At 42.0% G+C, this 21,438-nt stretch overlaps 1 long non-coding RNA gene across 3 annotated transcripts in view; it reads left to right on the top strand.

Annotated features, from left to right (window-relative positions):
- Positions 1–21,438, top strand: part of LOC118721220 — a 195,497-nt gene that overhangs the window by 143,911 nt on the left and 30,148 nt on the right. For all 3 annotated transcript variants that reach the window (XR_006741934.1, XR_006741935.1, XR_006741937.1), the window contains one exon: positions 16,145–16,238. This is a non-coding gene — a long non-coding RNA (uncharacterized LOC118721220). The remainder of the gene's footprint in view (positions 1–16,144; positions 16,239–21,438) is intronic.

The raw sequence follows: 21,438 nt of genomic DNA, 5'->3' as shown, positions 1-21,438 counted from the left end.
TAGCTCTAAAGTAGGGGTGTCGAACTCAATCAGAGAAGGGGCCAAAATCTAAAATCCAGCCTAAATCGCGGGCCGAATGGTTTACTGAACAGTCATAAACTGTCATTGTGATGGAAACGCAGCGGAGTGCAGTGATGACAGCGCGGTGCGGGCCACATTGCAAGGCCTGGCGGGACGAATTTGGCCCGCGGGCCTTGTGTTTGACACATGTGCTCTAAAGCATTTGCCAAGTCCAAGAGAAGGGTAGAGTGGATGTGAGGCATATTATTGATGCTTCAGAGCAGCTGTTGCCAACCAGGGATCCAAAGACCACTGGTGGTCCGCGAGGTCCGAAAGGTTGGCAACCACTGCTTCAGAACATTGACTATAACCCAGGAGTCTTGCTTTCCCAAATGCCCTGTAACTCCTTTTGAAATCAGTTTCATTTATCTTTTTACTCACTCTCTTACTTGGAGAAACTTCTGTCCTCCCCCCACTCCTTTTCCTCTAGTCTGGCACAGCCAGGAGGAGACAAAGGCCGGCTCTAAGAAGCCCATTGGTACCACTGCCAGCACTGTGAGAGGTGGGCATTAACACAGGGACCCTGAGCTTCCCTGTGTCTTGGCAGTGCAGACGCTGTGATGTTTTTTCAGATGCCATTTTTCTTTAAAAATTTAATTTAATTTTGTTGTTTAAGGTATTACAAACAGTAGTGCATATGTCTCCTTCCCCACCCCACTGACCTCCCCCCGGCCTCTCCTATCCTCCAGCACTTGCCCTTGTCCTCCCCCTCCCCCACCCCCAGAGTCTTGTATCTATTGGTTGTGCTTATATACAGGCATACAAGTCCTTCAGTTGATCTCTTACCGCCCCTCCCAACTCTCCCCTACCTTCCTGCTATTGTTTGATAGTCTGTTCAATGCTTCTTTGCCTCTGTCTATTTTTGTTCAACAGTTTTGTAATGTTCTTTATTATCCAATGAGTGAGATCATGTGGTATTTATCTTTCACTGACTGGTTTATTTCGCTTAGCATAATGCTCTCCAGATCCATCCATGCTGTTGCAAATGTTAAGAATTCCTTCTTTTTTACAGCAGCATAGTATTCCATTGTGTTGATGTGCCACAGTTTTCTAATCCATTCATCTTCCTATGGGCATTTAGGCTGTTTCCAAATCTTAGCTATTGTAAATTGTGCTGCTATGTACAAAGTGGTGCATATATCCTTTCTGATTCGTGTTTGTTTTCTTGGGATATATTCCTAGAAGTGGACAAATGGCAGTTCCATTTTTAATTTTTTGAGGAAATGCCATACTGTTTTCCACTGTGACTACACCAGTCTGCATTCTCACCAGCAGTGAAGGAGGATTCTTTTTCTACCGCATCCTCTCCAGCACTTATCATTTGTTGATTTGTTGATGATAGCCATTCTGACAGGTGTGAGGTGATACCTCATTGTTGTTTTGATTTGTATCTCTAGGATGATTAGTGACTTTGAGCATGTTTTTATGTGTCTCTTGGCTTTCTGACTCTCCTCTTTCAAAAAATGTCTATTTAGGTACTTTGCCCAATTTTTGATTGGATTGTTTATCTTTTAAGTTGTTTGAGTTCCTTGTAAATGTTGGGAGATTAAACCCTTATCGGAGATAACATTGGCAAATATGTTCTCCCATGCAGTGGGCTTTCTTATTGTTTTGTTGATGGTTTCTTTTGGTGTGCAGAAGCTTTTAATTTTGATGTAGTCCTATTTGTTTATTTTCTCTCTAGTTTCCATTGCCCCAGGAGCTATATCGGTAAAGATATTGCTACAACAGATGTCTGCTATTCTGTTGCCTGTGGCTTCTTCTAAGCTTTTTATGGTATCCCATCTTATGTTTAAGTCCTTTGTCCATTTTGAGTTTATTTTTGTGTATGGTATAAGTTGGTGGTCTGGTTTCTTTTTTTTTTTTTTTTTTTGGCAAGTATCTGTCCAGTTTTTCAAACACCATTTATTGAAGAGACTGTCTTATCTCCATTGTATGCTCTTGCCTTTTTGTCAAATATTAATTGAACATACTGTAGTTTTCTGGGTTGTGTAGATTTCTGGGTTCTCTGTTCTTATGCCAGTACCAGGCAGCTTTGAGACCAGCGACTTTGTAGTATAGATTGATACCTGGTATTGTGATCCCTCCAACATTGTAATTCTTTCTCAAGATTTCTGCAACTATTCAGGGTCTTTTTTTATTCCAGATGAATTTTTGGAGAACTTGTCCTAGGTCTTTGAAGTATGCCATTGGTATTTTAATGGGGATTGCATTGAATTTATAGACTGCTTTGGGTAGTATGGAGAATTTATATATATATATATATATATATATATATATATATATATATATATATATATTTGAAGCATTACACATAGTAGTACATATGTTCCCCCTTGACCTCCCCGCAGCTTCCCCTGCATATACCTTCACCTGCCCCCACCCCATATCTTGTATCCATTGGTTATGGTTTACATGTCCTTGCCCTAACCAGTTTGGCTCCATGGATAGAGCGTCGGCCTGCGAACTGAAAGGTCTCAGGTTTGATTCTGGTCAAGGGCATGAACATTGGTTGTGGGCATATCCCCAGTTGTGCAGGAGGCAGCTGATTGATGTTTCTCTCTCATCAATGTTTCTAACTCTCTATCTCTCTCCCTTACTCTCTGTAAAAATATCAATGAAGTATGGACATTTTAATGATGTTGCTTCTACCTATCCATGAACATGGTATATATTTCCATTTGTTCATGTCTTCCTCTATCTCTCTCTCTCTTTTTTTTTTTTTTTTTTTTTTTTTTTTTTTTTTTTTTTTTTTTTTTTAGTATCCTGAAATTTTCTGAATATAGGTCCTTTGTCTCCTTGGTTAAGTTTATTTCTAGGTATCTTAATTTTTTGTTGTTCTTGTTGCAATGTTAAATGGGATTGCTTTTTTAGTCTCTCTTTCTGTAAGTTCACTATAGAAATGCCATAGATTTCTTGGTGTTAATCCTGCTACATTGCCAAATTCATTTATTAAGTCTAGTAGTTTTTTATGGAATCTTTGGGATTTTCTATGTACAATATCATGTCATCTGTGAATAAGGACAAGTTTACTTCTTTTTCAATTTGGATGCCTTTTATTTCTTCTTCTTGTCTCATCATAATGGCTAGTACTTCCAATATTATGTTGAACAAGAGCAGTGAGAGTGAGCATACCTGTCTTGTTCTTGTTCTTAGGGGAAATGGTTTTAGTTTTTGCCCATTGAGTATGATGTTGGCTGTTGGTTTGTCATATATGACTTTTATTATGTTGAGGTATGATCCTTCTGTTCCCACCTTGTTGAGAGAATTTATCATGAAAGGGTGTTGGATTTTGTCAAATGCTTTTTTCTGCATCAATGGATATGATTATATGGTTTTTATCTCTCAGTTTATTTATGTAGTGTATCACATTTATTGATTTGTGGATGTTATAGCATCCTTGCATGCCCAAAATAAATCCCACTTGGTCATGGTTGTGTAATCTTTGTAATGTAATGCTGAATTTGATTTGCTAAAAATTTGTTGAGGATTTTGACATCTATGTTCATGAAGGATATTGGCCTCTAATTCTCTTTTTTTGTATTGTCTTTTATCTGGTTTTGGGATTAGGGTAGTGCTGGCTTTGTAGAAAGAGCTTGGAAGTGTTCCTTCTTCTTGACATTTTTGAATAGTCTGAGGAAGATAGGTTTTATTTCTTCTTTGAATATTTGATAAAACTTCCCTGTGAAGCCACCTGGTCCAGGGCTTTTGTTTGTTGGAAGTTTTTTTTTTTATTACTGCTTCAATTTCCTCCATAGTTATCAGCCTATTCAGTTTTTTTATTCCTCCTGGTTGAGTTTTGGAAGATCATATTTTTTTTAGGAATATGTCCATTTCTTCTAGGTTGACCAGTTGGAGTCGAGTTGCTCATAGTATTTTTTTGTTTTTATGATTCTTCATAAATCTGTGGGGTTTGTTGTAATTTCACCTCTTTCATTTCTGTTTTGTTTATTTGGGTCCTCTCTCTTTGCTTCTTGGTGAGCCTGGCTAGAGGTTCATCAATTTTGTTTATCTTTTCAAAGTTCCAGCTATTGTTTTTTTGGCCTCTATGTCATTAATTTCCACTCTGATCTTTATTATTTCCTTCCTTCTGCTCACACTGAGCTTTTCTTGTTGCTCTCTTTCTAATTCTTCAAGTCACAGATTAGATGGTTTATTACCAGGTTTTTTTGTTTGTTTGGTTGTTTTTAGGTAGGCCTGTAATGCTATGAGCTTCCCTCTCAGGACTGCTTTAACTGTGTCCCAAAGATTTTGGATTGTTGTGTTTTCATTGTCATTTGTTTCCAGGATGTGTTTTATTTCTTCTTTTATCTCTTTGGTAACCTGCTCATTGTTTAATAGTGTGTTATTCAGCCTCCAAATGTTTGAATTTTTGTGATTGTTTTTACTGTAGTTGATTTCTAATTTTATGCCATTGTGATCTGAGGAGATGCTTGATATGATTTCAATCCTCTTGAATTTGGTGAGACTGCCTGTGTCCCAATATGTATTCTATCTTTGAAAATGTCCCATGTGAGCTTGAGAAGAATGTATGTTCTATAGTTTTGGGGTGAAATGTTCTAAAGATGTCAATTAAGTCCATCTGATCTAGTGAGTCATTTAGGATTGATGTTTCTTTTTTTAATTTTTTGTCTAGAGGATTTATCCAGTGATGTTAATGGTGTATTAAGGTCTCCTACTATGATTGTGTTGCTGTCAATCTCTCCCATGATATCTTCCAGAAGGTTTATATATATATATATTTGGGTGCTCCTGAGTTGGTTGCATAAATGTTTACCAGAGTAATATCCTTTTGTTGTATTGATCACTTTAGAATAATGAAGGTCCTTTCTTGTCTTTTGTAATGGTCTTCACTTTGAGGTCTATTTTGTCAGATATAAAAATGGCTACCCAAGCTTTTTATTCATTTCCGTTTTTCTGATATTTTTCCATCCCTTCACTTTCAGCCTGTGTGAGTCCCTTGTTCTGAGGTGGGTCTCCTATAGACAGCAAATAAATGGGTCATGTTTTCTTATCCATTCACTCACTCAATGTCTTTTGATTGGAGCATTTTATCCATTTACATTTAATGTTATTGATAGGTTCTTGTTTGTAGACATTTCTGTACTTTATGCCTGTGTTCCTTCCTCCCTTTCTATTTCTTCTTTTTACAGCATTCCCTTTAGCATTTCTTGCATTGCTGGCTTGACAGTGATAAACTTCCTTAGCCTTTTTTTTTTTTTTTTTTTTTTTTTTTTTTTGTCTGTTAAGCTCCTAATTTCACCTTCAATTTTTATTGATAATCTTTCTGGATAGAGTGTTCTTGGATTCAGTCCTTTGCTTTGCATCACTTTGTATACCTCCTTCCATTTCCTTCCAGCTTGTGTTTCTGTTGAGAAATCATTTGATGATCTGATGGGGGATCCTTTGTACGTAGGTAACTGTCTCTCTCTTGCAGCCTTTAAGACTCTCTCTTTGTTGTTAACATTTGCCATTGAAATTATGATGTGTTTTGGTGTGGGCCTTTTTGGGATTCATCTTGCTTGGAGCTCTCTGTACTTGTGTAACTTTTTTCTTCCCCATATCAGGGAAGTTTTCTGTCATTATTTCTTCAAATAAATTTTCTAATTCTTGCTGCTCTTCTTGTCCTTCTGGCAGCCTTATTATAAGTATGTTACTTTGTTTTGTTCTGTCCCAAAGCTCCCTTAGTCTCTCCTCCTGCTTTTTTATTTTTTCTCTCCAGTTGCTGTTCAGATTGGGCTTGTTTCTCTATCTTATCTTCTAACTCACTAATTCAGTCCTCTGCTTCTTCTAGTCTACTGTTGAAACCTCCTACAGTGTTTTTTGATTGTATTGTAGCTATATCACTTTTGATTTCTTCCTGGTTTTTGTATTGGTTGTTTATTTTCTCACCCATCTGGTGTATGAACTGTACTACCATTACTCTGAATTATTTTTCTGTCATGTTGCATGCTTCTGTTTTACTTATTTCCTTTCTTGATGATTCCTCATGTTCTTTTTTCTAAGAGTTGCTTCATTGTTCCTCCATTCTAACTATCATCAGAAGGTTCAAATGTTGAGTTGTGTGGGCCTGGGCCATATGCATTGGGAGCTTTGCACCACCTGAGTATCACAGAAGAGCTTCAATACCAAGATGTGTGGCTCTGCCAGGATCAGAGCCACCAGCACTCAGTGTGGCCTTGTGCATACCTAGAATCAGGGACCCTGCCTGCATGGCACTGAAAAAGAGACCCTGCTGGCATGTGTCGAAAATCAGAGTCCCTTAGCGCATGCCAGGAGTCAGAGTCCCCCTGTGCCCACACCAATAATCAAGTATCAGAGTCTCTGTTGCTTAGTGTGGCCTCGCACTGAAAATTAGGGTCCCTGTGTATGCACGCACCAAGAATTGGAGTCACTGGCTCTTAGTGTAAATTCACTGGGGATCAGGGATCCCAGGTACACGTGATGAGAAACAGAGTCAAGTCACTGGTGCTCAGTGTTGCCTCTTGCACAGAAAACCAGGGTTCCCGGTCTGCTTGGGGGACCAGGTTGCACAGTTGCACTGTGTAAACAGGAGGTCCTCTCCTACATTGCGAAAAATAGACTTCCATGTGTGCTTGCCCAAAATCAAAGTCAGGTGTTACTGCCACCCTGCATGGGTGTGGGGTTTGGTTGCCCCATTGTGTTGCAGGGAATAGATTCCCAGTGTCCGAGTGCATGCCCAGGCTCAAATTCCCATAGCAGAGCTATAACCCTGTCTGAGGGATGGGTCTAGCAGTTCCTATGGCGCTGCAGCAAGCCTGAGGGGAGAGGATGGTCTCTGGGACTCAACAGAAATCTGCAGCTGGGATGTCTGGATTGGTGTCTATGGGTCTGCAGCTGTGGTCACAGGTCTTTGTCCCCAGTGGCTGTAGGGTTCCGGTTTGCGTCTGAGACAAGATTGGGCAGTGCTGAGGCTAGGATCCTAGTCTCAAGCAGTTCTGTTTTACAAGATGATGGCATAGTTTCTGTGCCCACGCTGGCCACCCCCAGGAGTGTCTGTGGTGGCAGTAGGATTTTGCCTTCTAAGACTGCTCAGTTTGGCAGCCCCTTGGAAGACCTGCAGGATCTAACTGTCCTTAGGTCATACACATACACACCACATGTCCTCACACTCCTCTATCACTTCCTCACTCTCACACACTCTCCCTCCCTACCTTCTTGCTGGTTGCCATCTAAATCTTCAGCATTTTTCTTTAGGCGTTACCTGTCAGGTGAGGGGGTTGGAAACCTGGGGCATCAGGAGTCCTGCTTACCAGATGGAGCTGAGCTAACAAGGGAGGTGGGGGGTAAATTAATTTCTAGATAGATTCTTGTTGTTCACTTGAGGGTGTCCTTCAGCTGGGCTGGGAGAGAGGGTTGGCTATGAGGGGTGCAGAGGGCTCTTATGGAGTAAACGAGGGAACAAATCTTCCCTGTCTCTAACTCAGTCACACTTTTGGTAAAACCACTTCCCCTTAGTAGGTGTGGATATCTAGGGTCTTTCTCACTGCCACATAAGATGGCCTTAATGTTTGTATGCCTTTGTCTATATGAGGTTCTTCAGAGCTTTGAACAATTTGAGCTAAATCTGGACAGCTGTGGTAGTGAGATTGAAGCTTTCTGTGGTTAGTAACTCATAAAAGATCTTTTCCAAAACTAAAAATCTGAGACATTTGACCTTTTCTCTTACCAGCTTTGAAAAATTCCATATTCCTTTTTGTACCTCTATTTCCTCATTTGAACATGGAGATTCAATTTGTACCTGCCCTTTAGGATTACTAGTTTATCTAAATGAGATAATATATGTAAAAAGTTTAGCCTTGTGTTTGGTACATCATAAATCTCAGTAAAAGCCTGTGAAGATTGTTTTTATCATTATTGGTGTGTGTGTGTGTGTGTGTGTGTGTGTGTGTGTGTGTGGTTGTGACAGTCAGCACCGAAGATGAAAGATGTCATAGTCACTGCATGAAAAGCTGTCTTCACATCTTCACATTTTGGATACATAGAATGAAAGGAGAGAAACTAATCCCTTGTTCTGGGATCCATCACCTTGATGGGAGGAGGTAGCATTGATCATATTTAAGGAAAATGTTCCAAGAATTACAAACTCACATTGCAGCACAATCCTGACACACATCATTATTAAATTGTTGGCCCAGGTTGTCAACCATCAAGCTCTCAAAGGGTATAGAGCTGAGGACCTGGCACATTTATTCATCAATCCAGTCATTCATTTAACAAAGTTATTACATCTACCGTGGGCCAGACACTAGGATAGAGCACTTACCAAGCCACCAACAATCCTTGGCCTCAGAGAATTTAGCTTCTAGCTGGGTGATAGACAACAAACACTTAAACACATGATAATATAATACTAGAGGCCCGGTGCACAAAATTCATACATGGGGTGTGTGTCTCTCAGCCCAGCCTGCACCCTCTCTAATCTGGGACCCCTTGAGGGATGTCTGACTGCCCATTTAGGCCCAATTCAGATAGGATCAAGCTTAAACAGGCAGTCAGACATCCCTCTCACATCCAGGACTGCTGGCTCTCAACTGCTCACCTGTCTGCCTTCCTGATTGCCCCTAACCGCTTCTGCCTACCAACCTGATCACCCCCTCACCACTCTCCTTCCAGCTTGTTTGCCCCTAACTTCCCTCCCCTGAAGGTCTGGTCAGTCATAACTGCTCTCCCCTGCATACCTGGTCCCCCCCAACTGCTCTCCCCTGCAGGCCTGAGCCCTCCCCCCCACAACTGCCCTTCCCTGCAGGCCCGGTTGCCCCAACTTCCCTTCTCTGCTGGTCTGGTCACCCCCACTTTCCACCTTTGCAGGCCTGGTCCCTCCCAAATGCCCTCTCCTGCTGGCTATCTTGTGGCAGCCATCTTGTGTGTTGGAGTGATGGTCAATTTATATATTATCCTTTTATTATATAGGATTAGATAGGATAGAGGCCTGGTGCACAGGTGGGGGCTGGCTGGTTTGCCCTAAAGGGTGTCCCGGATCAGAGTGGGGGTTCCCTTGGGGTGTGGGGCAGCCTGGGTGAGGAGCCTGTGATAGTTTGCAGGCCAGCCACACCCCCGATGACCCATGTGGGGGTTCTGGTATCTGGTATTTATTTATCTTCTATAATTGAAACTTTGTAGCCTTGAGCAGAGGCCTGGGCTCCCCAAGGCAGTTGGAAAGCTTAGCTCCCTCCATTGCAGGGGGAAGCCCAAGCCTCCTGCTCTCTCGGTGGCCACAGCCACTTTGATTGGGTTAGTTTGAATATTCACTCCCGATGGGCTAGTGGGCATTGCTTGAGAGTGTAGCCAAGGTATGGTCAATTTACATATCACCCTTTATTAGATAGGATACTATCATGTGATAAGTATATGAAGTTATACAGGGTGAAGAGATATGTATTGCCTGAGAATGGGATAGTCTGGGAAAGCCTTTTCAGGGGAAGTGATATCTAAATACTGTAGAAACTTGAATGAGTGGAGTGAGGGTGTTTGAGGTGGAAAATAGGAGATACAAAGGCTTGATTTTCAGTTGAGTGAAGGTGAAGAACATTAAGATTACAATGGCAGTCAAGGGTCAAAAAAAAAAAAAAAAAAAAAAAAAAAAAAAGGCAGGGTAGGGAGTTTAAATTTTATCCTGAATCTGATGGGGAGAATTTGGAGGATTTGGAGTGGGAAGAGTGGCATGGCATGACATGAAGTGTACTTTAGAAAGGTCGTGGTGACTGCAGAACAGAGAACAGAATATAGGAGGCCCAAGAGGCAAAGCAGAAACCAACTAGGATGCTGTTACCCTAATTGAGGCATCAACTATAGGATGATAGGAATGGGGGTGTGAGAAGTCTGATTTGTGCTAACAGACCGACTTCTGTAGTTTGTGAGAGAAAGAGGAGGCCAGAAGGACTATAAGATTTTTGGTCTGTGCAATTGGAAGTTGTCCTAAGCAAGTGGGAATACTTAAAGGGGAGCAAACCTGGCAGGGAAACCTAGATTGTGCTCTGAACTGCCTGGGTTAACCTGCAAGTGCTTTCTAGACATCCAAGCGGAGGTGTCAGGTAGGCAGTTGGGTAAGTGGGGCTGGAGCTTCAGGAGAGGTCCAGGGATGGAGACATGAATTTGGGAGTTAGCATAGACATAGCATTGAAACTGCCATTTTTGTAGTGGAAAAAAAAAAAAGATGGAATATCAGATGTTTTTTATGATTCAACCTGATATTTAAGTCCATGAATGAGAAAAATGACAAAGGGAGATACATTAATAAAGAAGAGGTCCAAGGACTGAGCCCCTACTTACTCCAACTACCCTGTTTCCCCAAAATTGAGACAGTGTCTTATATTAATTTTTTCTCCCAAAGTTGCGCTAGGTCTTATTTTCAGAGGATGTCTTATTTTCGGAGAAACACGATATTAGGCATTTGGAAGAGAAGGATGACCCAGCCAAGGAGTATCCTGGGATTAAGAAGAAAACCAGGCATTTTTTTCCCTGGAAACTAGAGAGCCAGAGTGTATACTGCGTCAAATGCTACTGAGTAGTCAGAGGTCACAGAGGGCACCACCAGACATTGGCCCAAGTCACCCAGTGAAAGCTCCTGGAGAACAGAGAAAAGTTAGGAGGAATCTGGCATGACTGGGCATGGGAGTCTACCATCCTTGTCCACATAAGTGGTGTCTGCTGTAGATTTTTTTGTGTGCAGACCACATCAATTTAAAGCCAGTTCTCAAGAAGCACCTCTCAGCACATCCACCAAGGGCCTCCCTTTCCTACCAATAACTAGTGTCTGCCAATTAGAGAACAAACTCCTGTTTATCTAAACAGTAGTTTATCTACCAACAGCCCAGAACCAGGGCAGCTAAAAGAGTTGCTCATTAAAACTGATTTAAATTTATCAAATCCCATTTAGGTTCCTTTTATATCCCAATTTTCTATAGATTTAATGATTCCAAATGATAAGGTATTAGCTATCATCGTTTACCCCAGGAGTAACACTGGGCTTTGGCTGTATTTCAATATTAATGACAACAATAACAGTAATGCTTGCAATTATACTAACATGACTGAGCACTTTCTATGTACCAGGCATTGTACTCGGCACCTTCCATGCACCATCTCATTTAATTGTCACAAAACCCCTCTAAGGTAAATAGTATCATCTGCATTCGCGTTTAAGGAAACTGAAGTTTAGAAAATTTAAGACAATGAACTGAGGCCACAAGGTGGAATTTCAGAGGCCTGTGCTGTTCATTCTTAGTTCTTTTTTAGTGTTTCTCAGAGCCTGATCCTTGAATCACTGAAATCAGAAACACCTGGAAACTTTGTTAAATTGCTAAACTTCAGTCTCCTGGACCCCCCCTCTTAAACCCAGGGAATCAGAACCCTTGGGAGGATGGCCATGGAACATGCCTTTTTAAAACATGTTCTTCAAGAGACTCATATGCATCCCAAATTTTGAGAATTCCTATCTCTCGCTTTTGAGATGTTTCAACCACTGTGATGTCAATGGCCAAGAAGGTGGACATTGGGAAGGGAGTGTGTGGTTAACTCTGAGAGAGAATTGACCCTCACCCTGGGGAGCAGTGGGGGAAGTTGGAGGCAGAAGAATTGGATTTAGTCCTTGGTTGAGCTTATGTGATTCATTTAATCTCTCTTGGGCTCCAGCTTCTCATTTGTCAACTAGGAGTGATGCTATTCTTTTTCAGGTGAGGGTCAATGGAAATAATGGGTGCAAAGTAGAGTAAAATGTTAATAGAGAAAGCACCCTACAAATATGTGCCATTAATCATGGGCTTTCCCTCGGACTAGGTAGGTACCAGGGTACAGCATGTTCTTTGGTACTAGTACTTTGTGTGAATCCTGAGAATGGGAGAATGGTGAGCTGCTTCAGGGACTGTATATCTTTTTTTTTTTTTTTTTTTTTTTTTATGGGGTGGGAAAGGGATGGATGTTTCCTTTTATTTATATCTCCTTTAATTTAAAAAAACTTTATTTTTGAGAGTATTATGAATAGCCCTTTTTTCTTCTTTCCCTTCCCCCCATTTTCTCCCTCCACCAGGTTCCCGTTCTGCCCCAGGTCTTTGCTTGGAATTATCTACTGCAAATTCTATAAATAATTCTTTATTTCAGTTAGTGTATGCTTAATTTCTGACTGGTCCTTATTCATGTGTTTGAAATGCTCATTAAGATCCTATTTTCTGTGTCCATAGGTAATGCATATATGCATATAATATCTTTGGTTAATATCTTCCCACCCTTCCTCCCCCCTTTCCTCTGAAATTCATCAGTCTGTTCCATGTTTCATGCCTCTGATTCATCAGTTAATTTTATTCATTAGATTCCTTGTTTATTTTGATTTTTAGATTCAATTGTTGATAGAGATGTATTTAGTGCCATTTTATTGTTAATATTTTTTATCTTTTTCTTCTTCCTTTTCTTGAAAAATACCATTAAATATTTCATGTAATACTGGCTTGGTAGTGATGAATTTTTTTAGCTTTTTCTTGTTTGTGAAGCTCATTATCTGACCTTCACTGCTAAATGATAACCTTGCTGGGTAGAGTAATCTTGGTTGTAGGTCCTTGGCTTTTCATCACTTTGAATATTTCTTGCCATTCCCTTTTGGCCTGCAAAGTTTTTGTTGAGAAATCAGCTGACAGTCATATGGGAGCTTCCTTGTAGGCAACTAATGGTTTTTCTCTTGCTGCTTTAAGATTCTCTTTGTCTTTAATTGTTGGCATTTTAATTATGATGTGTCTTGGTGTGGTCCTCTTTGAGTTCCTCTTGTTTGGGACTCTCTGTGTTTCCTGGAATTGTAAGTCTATTTCTTTCACTAGGTGGGGGAAGTTTTTGTCATTATTTCTTCAAATGTTTTCAATATCTTGTTCTTTCTCTTTTATCCTTCTGGCACACTCATAATGCAAATGTTGGTATGCTCCAAGTTGTTCCAGAGGCTCCTTATACTATCTTTATATTTTTTTAATTCTTTTTTCTTTTTGCTCTTCTGATTCAATATTTTTTTCTTCCTCATATTCCAAATCGTTGATTTGATTCTCGGAATTGTCTACTCTTCTGTAGAATTGATATAAATTATTCTTTATTTCAGTTAGTGTATGCTTAATTTCTGACTTATCTTTTTTTATGTCTTTGAAATGTTCATTTAGATCCTTGACAGTCTCACAAAGTCCCTTGAAGCTCTCTTTAAATCTTTGAGTAACCTTATAACCATTGTTTTGAACTCTGTATCCAGTAGTTTGCTTGCTTCCATTTCATTTCTTTCATTTGTGACATGTTTCTTTGTCTCCATATTTTGGCTGCTTCCCTGTGATTGTTTCTATGTATTAGGTGGCTGCTATGTTTCCTGGAATTGGGGCAGTGGCCTTGGATAGTAGTTATCCTGTAGGGCATAGTGGCTCAGCCTCCCCAGTCACCTAAGCTGGGCACTCTAGGTGCACTCCTGTGTGGGCTGTGTGCACAGTCTTGTTGTAGTGAGCCTTGATTGCTCTTGGCTTCACTGGGAGGAATTGACCTCCAGGCCAATTGGCTGTGAGGAACAGCTGCAACTACAGTGGGAGAGTTGCTGTGCAGGAAACACCCCAATGGAGCAGGACTTGCTTCAGTGGGGCTTTGGTACTCACTGAGTCTGCCCTTTGCTTGTGTAGCTTGTGGATGTGTAGAGTTGTAATATAGTATGGTTTAAAGTTTCCCACCGAATGAACTGGCTCTGGGGCCTCCTGGGAGGTGCACGGTCAGCCACTGCTGGGGGGTCAGCCACTGCTGGGGGGTCAGCCACTGCTGGGGGGTCAGCCACTGCCGGGGGTCAGCCACTACCAGGGGTCACCTGGCAGGCGCTACAGAGAGATCTTCAAATGGCTCCTTCTTATATTGGGCTCAGAAGGGCCCAGGCGGGCCCAGCTGTAAAGCAAGGCAGGCTGTGTTAGTACCAGGTCTTGGGCTTTTTATTGACAGGTTTGGGACATGCTGATTCCAGCTGGTTCTTGTTTGAGAGATTTTAGCAAAGTGGGAAGCCTGAGCCAGAACAGGCCATTCATATGGAAAACAGCTTTGGTGGGGCTGCAAATTGTATGTGATAGGGTCTCAGCAAATCACCAGAGTAGAGCAAATAGTGTGGGCCTTGCTGATGAAAACTCAGATATGTCTGCCAGTTCTGCAACAGAGAAAGTCCCAGTATAGGAACAATGATCCTGTGAGCACCCTACTCTGGGAGAAAGCCACCCCTGAGTTTCTGCTCCAATGCCAGACAACCTAGTTCCTCTCTGTGTATCCCTGGATTGCCCAAAGCTGCTGCCTGGCACTGGAGCTCAGAGGAAGTGGGACTGTATAAGTCCATGTTCTCGCCTTTTTATAGTACTGCATAGGTTTCCAGCAGCCTCCATATCAGTAGGCATAGTCTCTGCTGGCTTTTAAAGTCCAAAGTTATGGGGACTTCTCTTCCCACTCTGGAACCCTGGGCCGGGGCGGTCTTGTTTGGGACTGAGACTTTGCTCCTCAAGGAGGACTCCACAGCAGAGATGTCACTCCCGATTAAAAACATGCCACACGTGGGTGTCAGACCAGTCTGTACTGCACCTCCACCCCTCCTATCAGTCTCATGTGCTTTCTTATTTATTTCTCTAGTTGTAGGACTTCATTTAGCCAGATTTTAGGTGGTTCTGAATGATGGTTATCCTGTATTTTTGTTGTAATTTTGATGTGGTTGTAGGATCTTGGTTTTTCCCTCCAGGATCTATATATCTTAAATATCTGTCCAACTTTCTTGGGGGAGGCCATTTCCTCTATAACTCAAAGGAGATTACTCCTTTTGAGCCAAGAAAGTATCATCTTATTTGGTGCTATTCTGTGCGAGACTAGGTGTGCTTTCTGCCTCAGTTTACCTTTCTGTTCAGGGAAGATGAAAGGACCTGCTCCTCTAAAGGTGCACACTCTGCTACATTCAATGTGTTCTGTGTGCTGGGATTATTATATATACTTAATCCCCACAATAGTGCTATGAAGTCTATACTTCAATTAGACCCATTTTATAGATGAGGGAACCCTCACAGAGTTCAAGTAATCTGCCAAAACAAGTAAGTACTGGGACTCCAGGACCTGCATTCTTATCCTCTATACCATACTCCTGGGAAAGGATGTTAGAGAAAGGGTGTGTTAAGCTTTGAGCTGTTTGGAGGCCTCTGAAGGAACATCCATATTTGAATGTAGCCTTTCCCTTTGCCTGCCTTACTACAATGTGGCCTAAGTTATTCAATTAGGGAGGGAAATAATTGGCAGTGGAGTCTGCCTCTAGCAGTGTAATTACCTCCAGTGCCTTGTTGGAATAGTGGAGCTACATTTCAGTTTATGCTGTGAAACCTTAATTATAATATAAACAGCTGCCCTTCAGCCCTGTGGGGCAGCCTTCCCCCACCTCCCTCCTCTGGCTTCTGCACAGGACCTCCCTCCTGAGAGGCTAGGGTGGTCTAGGAGTGGGAAGGTGCTTCAGGGAGAAAGGGAGATCATGCCTGAGTGTGCTATGGGGTTTGGGAGACCAAGCTACAGGGAGCCCCTGTCACAGCTCCATCTTTGAACGAGGAAGCCTGAGGCAGCATCTCCATCTTGGTAGCACTGCCTCACCCAGAGTCTCTGGGGACAGAAGGCCCTAGAAGTTAGCAACCAGCCTAATGCTATTTGGCTTGGCTGGGTTTAGCCAGATGTGGTGTAGTTACAGGGTGATATATCAGTTCATTTACTCCCATGTATAGGAGACTAGGGTCTTCCTTCCCGGTTCAGACTCCATGGATTAGGACCTGGACTGAAGGGATAAGGAGTAAATCATTGTGATGAAGTGAGGTAATCTGATGGCCAAGGCTCTCTCTCCAGTCTTTGTGGGCCAGATAGAATACTGTGAGCTTCTCGGGGGTCTACAATGTAGAGTGAGCAAGACCATCTCTTGAAGAGTAGGAATCATTATTTGAATTCATATATTTTTTATCATTTCTTCTGTGTAATTTATGATTTCTGTATGTTTTATAAGTGTATAATAGGATATTTATCTATGGATTTACTTATCAAATAAATCTCTCACTTAATCCTACAGAAGCAAGGCAAAGCAGAATCAGAACATGGAGGATAGAGGTCTACTACCTGGATTCAAATCCCTGCTCCGTCATCTGCTATCTGTGTGACTTGGGGTAAGTTGCTCAGACTTTCTGTGCCTCGGTGTCTTCATCTGTAGAATGAGGCTCACAAATTCTAATCTATATAAGGTTGTTGTGAGGATTACATGAGTTAATGTGTGTAAAGTGCTTCTAACAGTGCTTGACCCTGAGTAACTATTCAGTAAATGTCAGTCAGCAAGGTGGGAAAGGGAAGATAGTCCAGGGAGGTGAGTGGAGGAGCTGGCATTCCAATTTTGGGATGTGTTAGGATGCATGATGGAAACTAAGTCCTTACCAACAACCAGATGAGACCACGAAGATGAAAGACAACAGCACATCTCCCTCAATCAGAAGAAGCTCCCTCATTGCCGTCAACCAGACCACATGTACTAATTCATCTCTTTATAGTCCCCCAGAACTTTCCCCAATCTCTCAGGGTATCGTTGCTCTAAGGAGGGATTGTAAAGCCTTCTGGAATGATAGTCAAGATGAGCAGAAGAGCTGCCGAAAGGAAAGTACTAAAATGATTCGTGCACTTCCGCTGGGGAAGGTGTCTGGGTGGAAGGGCCTGGGCTGGAACTCACATTAGAGCTTCTTTCCTCTGGGTTCTTTGGCAGCACTTGTGTCTGACACTCACACTCTCCAATTCTGTCTTAAATCCAGAAGTCTTGTGATAAAGACCGTGAGCCTTTTGGGAGGTTTTCTCGGTTTAATAGGCATCTCGGGTTGGTCTCACCCAACTTCCTGTTCTGGCAGCAGCTGCTGACTGAGTCTGAGGTTCATCTGATTTATAACGCATTTCAGATCAAGGTTTTGGAAGTGGGGAGAAGTGACCGCCATGGAGAGGTTGGAAACTGTAGTGAGCTGGAGTATTCTTTGTCATAGACTGTCTTCTGGTGACCAACTTGCTGCTCTCACACCAACTCTTCCCCACCCTGAGTACTGGTATTCATGCCTGCCAGCTTCCAGCCAGTGATGGCTCCATCTCCTACAAATGCCACAGAACAGATTCCCTGTTCTTCTCCCCCTGAAGAACACAACCTTTGCGTGTTTTCTAAAGGATTTTAGTGTAAGTAGTAATCAAAAGCTAACAGTAACTAAAATTTCCAGAAATAAAGAGAAAATTGCAATGTTTCAGGACACTTGAAACAATGCACTTGAAACAAGAGGCGTGCATTAGGATTTTAAAAAGTCCTTGAGTGGACTTTTGTATTTTTATTTCCTGTTACCCTGACTACAGCTTCATCTTCTTCATTCATTCCAACAAGTCCTTCTTTAATGAAGACTTGGAGCATGAAGTCCACGCTTATTCAATGTGGGTAACTCTTCATCTCGTCTCTTACCTCTTGATGGCTGATAGAACAGGGGAAGCTACTCAAGAGACAATGAAAATGGTGCTTTCAGAAAGCCTCAGCCAATAAAATGTCCCTCCTGGTTATAAAGCCTCTCTCCCTATAGCAGACTTCTTAATGTCCTAATATTAACTGTCCTATTAAGGGTTTACAAGCCCTTGGGGACTGCTGTATTAAGTAAATTAGGAGGAATGGTCACATTCAGTACTAGCTAAAATACACAAAGCTGGTGGTAGGAATAGGAGCTACCCATTAGATCTTTCATAACACGAGTCCCTAAAGTAGAAAGAATAGTTCCCTCAAGATTTGTCTGATGGACTGCCTTCCACGGGCTGGTTCATATTTATAAGCCAATTTGTCTGGAAATAAATATCTTTAACACACTCAACTAACTCCAAGAGGTGGGTCCCATGGGAGCTAGTCTTCCTAAATGAATTGTCTCAAGAAAGGTTTTGGCAGTAGCATGGTCAATTCTAGAATTTCCTCCTTCAGGAAATATATACTAGTATATATCAGTCATAGACTGGAGTTTAAGGAACTGCCAAATTGAATCCAGACACCTAAAAATAACTTCATGTACCTAATTAAGAGATGGCATTGGAAAGAAATAATATTTTATATATAAACAAGCCTAAAGCTCAGTAATGGTCCATCTGACCCGAGATTAATTTGAACAACAGTTGGGCTTTTCATCTACTATGAAAAGGGGGCGTGCAGTCATGAAAAATCTGCCTTCTGGATCATCCAAAACCATAAAGGTTTTTATTGCAATGAGTATGCTTTTGATATTGAAAACATTGTACTTATCTCTAGTCCCTTGACAGTCAGCAGTACACTTTAGCAAACTAGAATATTCAGTTGACCAGAATATTGCATAATTCAAAGCTGTAAGAGTTTATTCAGCACTTATTCCATGCCAGGTGTTGGTTAGACACTCTGGAATAGCAATTCTGAACCTATGTCTGTGGAATTCTGAGAGGTTTATAGTAAATGGACTTTGGGAGTGTGTGAACCCAGAGTTTGCGTGCAAAATTAGTATCTGTATGTTCATTTTTCTACAAGAGAGTTCATAGCCTTCATCAGCATTCTTATGAGTTATAAGTAGGTGTTTTCCTCATTGCGTGTGTTTGGGAAAGGATGTTTTAGTGCAGGAATGTCACAGACTTTAAAAATGTTACTAAGCATTAGCTAAATCCCCCCCCCCCCCCCGAAAATAGTTAATCTGAGAGTAGATTTCTGGCTCCAAGAAAATCACTCCAAAGGTGATTCAGTTCTTTTTTTGTTGTTGTTTTTTTGATTGTGTTGGAGAGGAACTCTACTCAGACCTGGGAATGGTATACACAGTCTCTTCCCACTATGAAAATTCCATTTCTTTTCCTCCACCACCTTCATTTTTCCCCTCCTACTCTTTCTCTCCCATGCTCCAAATTCTTCACCCTGCCTGTTCCCTCTCTGCTTCTCCCATTCCCTCTCAGTTCCTTCCTCCGCCCTGGACTGCAAACCTGCTCTGTAATTCACAGCAGAGCAGCTGGCGCTGGCTGGCAGGGCCAGGTTCCTTGGTTTTAGACGGGCCCCGGAACAAGGCAGTGACTTTGGTCTCCGGGCTCCTCAATAGACTGTACAACAAAGCCGTGGTGAAAGAAGGTGTCTTCTAAGAAGTTCACATTACGGCCCGTAGTAAAAGAAAATGGCGATATTGTTACAGCTGCCAGTTCCTTCCCATTGTCTTCCTTGTCAAAAACATGCCCCCTCCAAAGGGATGGGATGCGTTTCAGTACAATTTGAGAATGTTCAGTAACCCAATATTATCTGCATTTCCCTCCTTGTTTCATGTTACTTTCTGATCCTTGAGTTCTCCCAAGTTCACAGCGGTCCCTGACATTACGGTGACTCGCTAACTTTCCCATTATGCTTACAGTCAATGGGAGAACAATAGATTGTGTTATTCTGTATTTCGCTTCCCTGTCACTCAGTGTTTTATCTCCGCTGATACCCCGGTACCAGACACAGAAACCAAAGTAGGTTGTCTTGTCTTCAGCGAATCTTGAATGCCTTTTGTTCAGAGAGGCGTTTTGTATTCATCAGTCAACTGAGGACTCATCCTGAAGAAGCCCTCAGTCAGCACACAGCCCCAAGTGAAAAAGGGATACTCAGGCTGTGAAATATTCATAGCAAAAGGTACCTCAATCATGTTCACCTTTTGGCCCCCTGAGCCAGACAGGATCACCAGTGGCAACCTGCAAATCTTGTGGACGTGAACAATTTCTGGATGGGCAAACGTGCCATGTCTCCTTTCCACTTTTGATATTAAACCTATTCACACAGGCCCATTTATCTTCCTACTCCATCTGCCAACACGTCTCTGTCAAACAGTTTTAATAAAAGTCCAAAGGTGAAATGATAGTGATCACGGTTTAACCAGTTGTCTTCCCCCTCTTCTTCGAAAGAAGTAATAGATAGCCTTCTTCCCTCATCCTTTCCCTCCCTTACACTGCCTCTTTAAATGCCTGTTTCCTGGTGCTCAGAGACAGCACTGAGGCTGAATTAAATGGCATGTTGTTTATGTTTCTGAAGAATGAAATTTTACCAGATCAATAAACTCATGTCCAAACAGAACGTAACTGAAGAATATAATGGCTGCTAATTGGGTGCAATCAGCTGATGACTATTAGGTGTCAAATTCAACCAGAAAATAGAATCCATAACAAAGCACAGAGACAGAGGGACTGAGGCAGAAGCAGGGAGGGAGACAAGAAATGCCACTTGCAATAAAATTTATTCTCTTGGAGCTCCTGATAAAATAAGAATTAAATGGTCAAGAATTCAGGGAAGCTCTGTTTTTATGTAGACCTGGATTTCTACATAATCTAATTTCAAGGTAGAGAAGTGGGCTACAGCAAGGAAAAAAAAGAAATTGATGAGTGAACCCCCCATGCTCCTCACAGCTAATTGACACACATTTGATTTAATGCCTGTTAATGCCAAACCCTGCCGTAGGCATGTTAGATGCAAACCCCATGAGGATTAAAAGAAAGTCCAAGAAACACATTCACAGATTTAACTTTAGTGTGTATTTTACCAAATACATTCTCAAGACACTCTCTGGAGAGTGACTACCCAAAGTGGACTCTGGCCAGCTCTCCACTCCACAGAGAAGTCTAAGGAAGGGTTTGTCACCACTTCCCAGTGGCTCTGGAAATGGGAAGGAGTGAGATGAAGAATGGCGGAGTGATCCCAACTCAAACAAGATCTTGGACAGATCCCAGTGGCTGCCTTGAACACTATATTAAGAAAAATTCAGAGACTGTATCCCTACACAGAAGGAAAAACAAACAAACATCTATACTGCAATAGCCATGTCTGCCAAGAGGGTGGATGGAAAAGTGGGTAGGCTTTTGTCATTTAAGTGTTCTTGGTTTCCAGCTCCATGTAAACCTCCAAACACAGGAAGGCTGCGGAGGATTCCAAATCAGTCAACTTTGTTGGGAAATGTAGATGCTAATTTCACGTCGGGCACCTAGAGCTCCCTGGAGGGAAGGCCTCTGCCAATCTGATGAATAAATAAAACACAAATAAAGCTTCACGCTCAAGCCTGGGTGCCCCAGGGAGACAGCCTCGTGGAATTCAGTGATGAAGATGCCTGGAACTCTGCTGGACCCATCAGGGAGACCAGACTGCTTCAGAGCCCAGACTTCCAGGGCCTATCAGCTGCAAATCTAGCCCTAAAGAAAGCAAATCATTAAGCAGGTCATTTGGAAGCCTATAAAAGCACAGATATGCAGCTACGCCCTGCCGGCAACTTCAAAAGGTGGCCAAAAGGCAGAGAGAGTCTTTGTAGCAAAGGAAGCAGCAATGGAAAAAATGAAGTCTCATGGTACCCA

The sequence above is a fragment of the Pipistrellus kuhlii genome, unplaced genomic scaffold, assembly GCF_014108245.1.
Source record: "Pipistrellus kuhlii isolate mPipKuh1 unplaced genomic scaffold, mPipKuh1.p scaffold_m20_p_18, whole genome shotgun sequence".
In the NCBI taxonomy this organism is placed as follows: Eukaryota; Metazoa; Chordata; class Mammalia; order Chiroptera; family Vespertilionidae; genus Pipistrellus; species Pipistrellus kuhlii.
Note: the sequence above shows the minus strand (reverse complement) of the source record. Positions and strands in the feature narration are given on the sequence as shown.